The sequence below is a fragment of the Ranitomeya variabilis genome, chromosome 5 (genome assembly GCF_051348905.1).
Source record: "Ranitomeya variabilis isolate aRanVar5 chromosome 5, aRanVar5.hap1, whole genome shotgun sequence".
In the NCBI taxonomy this organism is placed as follows: Eukaryota; Metazoa; Chordata; class Amphibia; order Anura; family Dendrobatidae; genus Ranitomeya; species Ranitomeya variabilis.
In genome coordinates this window covers 349695672-349699858 of record NC_135236.1, presented here as the reverse complement: position 1 = coordinate 349699858, position 4187 = coordinate 349695672, and positions in this window count along the sequence as shown.

The window sequence follows — 4187 nt, the reverse complement described above, 5'->3', positions numbered from 1 at the left end:
AGGGCTCTGAGCTGCCATGTGATGCTCCAGCCTGCCCACTTCTGACATCACACAGGTCCTCCCTGTGCACCAGACAGCTCAGCGTCCAGCACAGGCAGGTAGACAGCGATCTCCTGGCCCCTGCTGCTGCCTCCTCCTCCCCCGGACACACAGATTCTCCCCGGAATCAGTGCTGGGGAAACTGTGTGTCCCTGCTTAAGTGCAGCATTCATTTGCTGCTCCCGGCTCACCGCTCAGCTGATCGGTGGGCGGGGAGCAGCTAATAAATATTCACTGCACTTAATCAGAGGGGGCCATGTGGTTTCCCCAGCAGCTGATTCCGGGCAGCGGGGACATCCTGAAGTGGGATAACAGTGCGATCCCACTCGCTGCTGCCCCCCTCCCCACATGCTATATCCGTACTATAAGACGCACCCACACTTTCCTCCCAAATTTGGAGGAAAAAAGTGCGTCTTATAGTCCGAAAAATACGGTACTTTGGACTTTCCATCTAAACCTCTGAGTGACGTGATTCAGATGAAGCCCCCATGAGATCCATTCACTATAATGAGTCAGCAGAGTTACTCTGGACTCTGTCTGGCCTCTGTTCAGTGGTGTCCTTTTCAGAAGTGCACAAAACTGTGGCCGAACGGCACTTTTATACAAACCTAAAAAGACAGACACCGCCGGATCACAGGTCAGATGGCGTCCACAGTGCCTCCATCTGCCTCATTATAGTTAATATTCCACCAAAGGTTCCGTCTGAATCACGTATTTCAGAGATTTACACGGAAACCCTGATGCAAGCGATCAGCTCAGGGCGCAGGATAAATGTGCGCTGAGCCATACGACGATCTTTGGGAGGCAGAATGAAAAAAGCCATAGCAGGCAAAGAATTGGCTTTATCTAATTTTTACACCGTTCCTCGTACGATATACGATATACTGTAAGTGATTAGATCATCATCTCTCGCCTTGACTACTGCAACCTCCTGCTCTGTGGCCTCCCCTCTAACACTCTCACACCCCTCCAATCTATTCTAAACTCTGCTGCCCGACTAATCCACCTGTCTCCCCGCTACTCCCCAGCCTCTCCCCTCTGTCAATCCCTTCACTGGCTCCCCATTGCCCAGAGACTCCAGTACAAAACCCTAACCATGACGTACAAAGCCATCCACAACCTGTCTCTTCCATACATCTGTTACCTCGTCTCCCGGTACTTACCTACATGCAACCTCCGATCCTCACAAGATCTCCTTCTCTATTCCACTCTTATCTCCTCTTCCCACAATCGTATACAAGATTTCTCTCGTGCATCACCCCTACTCTGGAACTCTCTGCCACAACATATCAGACTCTCACCTACCATCGAAACCTTCAAAAAGAGCCTGAAGACCCAACTCTTCCGACAAGCCTACAACCTGCAGTAACCACCGATCGACCAAACCGCTGCATGACCAGCTCTATCCTCGCCTACTGTATTCTCACCCATCCCTTGTAGATTGTGAGCCTTCGCGGGCAGGGTCCTCTCTCCTCCTGTACCAGTTATGATTTGTATTGTTTAAGATTATTGTACTTGGTTTTATTATGTATACCCCTCCTTACATGTAAAGCGCCATGGAATAAATAGCGCTATAACAATAAATAATAATAATTATTATTATTATAATTAGATAACTTTATTCTTCGGGTCAGTGCGATTACAGTAATACCAGATTTATATTGGGTTTTTATGTTTTGCTGCTGTCACACACTAAAAGATGCTTTTTATTGCAATAAATAGTTTTTGCATCACCATATTTTCAGTGCTATAACTTTTCCATAATTTGTCCCACAAAGTCATGTGATGGCTTGTTATTTGTAGGACAAGTTGATGTTTTTATTGGTACCATATGACGGAACATGGCATTTTTTAATCGCTTTCTATTCTGAATTTTATGAGGCAGAATTAACAAAAAACAGCAATTCAGGGTTTTTTTGGGGGTGGGGTTTTATGTTTTGGTGCTTTTACACAATAAAAACTGTTTTATAGACAAGATACCGTATTTTTCGGACTATAGGACGCACCGGACTATAAGGCGCACCCAGGTTTTAGAGGTGGAAAATAGGGAAAAAAATATTTGAAGCAAAAAAATGTGGTAAAATATTTAATAACATAAATAACATACTATTATATGTGGTGTTATTACATATAATAGTATGTTATTATGTTGGAAGCTGCGGGACCAGTGTGGTGTCTGTGAAGTACTGTATGAAGACACTGGAGGGTGAGTATAAGAATGGGGGCACAGGGCTTATAGTGAAAGCACCACTCCAGCACTGCAAAATAACACTGGAGTGCTGCTTTAAAATCCCATGGGAGAACTATAACTCCCAGCATGTCCTGCAGATCCTATGACATACTGGGAGTTATAGTTCACCAAAGGAGTGGCAGAGTGCTTTATTGTGTTTTGTAAAGACTAACCTCTTAATTGTGGGAGCCAGCCTGTGGTGAGGTAAAAGCTGGAACATCCCATGGCTGCACACACAGAGCCCTCTCGCTTGTAGCCTTTCCACAGCGCACGCGCAGGACATAAGAGGAAGCTGCAGATTCTAGGTGGGAGTCTGAAGGACCTATGATGATGTCAGAAGAGGGAGGGCTCTGAGCTGCCATGTGATGCTCCAGCCCGCCCACTTCTGACATCACACAGGTCCTCCTTGTGCACCACAGACAGCTCAGCGTCCAGCACAGGCAGGTATGCAGCGATCTCCTGGCCCCTGCTGCTGCGGCCTCCTCCCCCGGACACACAGATTCTCCCCAGAATCAGTGCTGGGGAAACTGTGTGTCCCTGCTTAAGTGCAGTATTCATTTGCTGCTCCCCGCTCACAGCTCAGCTGATCGGTGGGCGGGGAGCCGCTAATGAATATTCACTGCACTTAATCAGCGGGGCCATGTGGTTTCCCCAGCAGCTGATTCTGGCAGCGGGGACATCCTGAAGTGGGATATCATTGCGATCCCACTCGCTGCTGCCCCCCTCCCCACCTGCTATATCCGTACTATAAGACGCACCCACACTTTCCTCTCAAATTTGGAGGAAAAAAAGTGCGTCTTATAGTCGGAAAAATGCGGTAATTATTTTTGCATTTCTTTATTCTGAGACCTATAACTTTTTTATTTTTTTGCTGATGAATCTGTGTGGCAGCTTGTTTTTTGCGGGACAAGATGACGTTTTCAGCGGTGCCATGTTTATTTATATCTGTCTTTTTGATCGCGTTCTATTCCACTTTTTGTTCAGCGATATGATGATAAAACATTCTTTTTTCCTTATTTTTTATTTATTTTTTATGGTGTTCACCAAAGGGTTTAACTAGTGGGCAGTTTTATAGGTCGGGTCGTTACCGACACGACGATAACAAATATGTGTATTTTCTTGATTATATTTTTTTATTTAACTTTTTATTTATAGATACAATATCTTTTCATTTTTTTATTTTTTATGTTTTATTTATATTTTTACAATTATTTTAACCTTTTTTTTAAAACTTTTTTTTACTTAGTCCCACTATTGGACAATCAAAGTTGCTGATCATGCACTGTGCATGATCAGCAAATTTCCTAGATTTGGTGACCCGGATGTCATCATGATAACATCGGGGCATAAGGGCAATGTTCGGGACACTGCGTCTCGCCATGGGGTCTCCGATCCAAAGGCAGAATGGCTGTCAGCCCTCTGTCAGCTCCCAGAATGCTGCGATCTTACAGCATTTTGGGGGTTAAAATGGCGGAAGTTGTGTGTGAGCACTCCTGGCACTTAGTGCCGGGTGTCAGCTGTCACAATCAGCTGACATCCGAAGGCGAACGCCCACACACCACACGTTTGCATGGGCGATTGCGCATATGTAATAATTAGTGATGAGCGAATATACTCGTTACTTGACATTTCTCGAGCATGCTCGGGGGTCCTCTGAGTATTTTTTATTGCTCGGAGTTTTAGATTTTCTTGCCGCAGTTGAATGATTTACATCTGTTAGCCAGCATAAGTACATGTGGGGGTTGCCTGGTTGCTAGGGAATCCCCACATGCATGTACTTATGCTGGCTATCATGTAAATCATTCAGCTGCGGCAAGAAAAACTAAAACTCCGAGCACTAAAAAATACTCGGAGGACCCCTGAGAAATCTCGAGTAACGAGTATATTCGCTGATCACTAGTAATAATCCTTTCCTGGT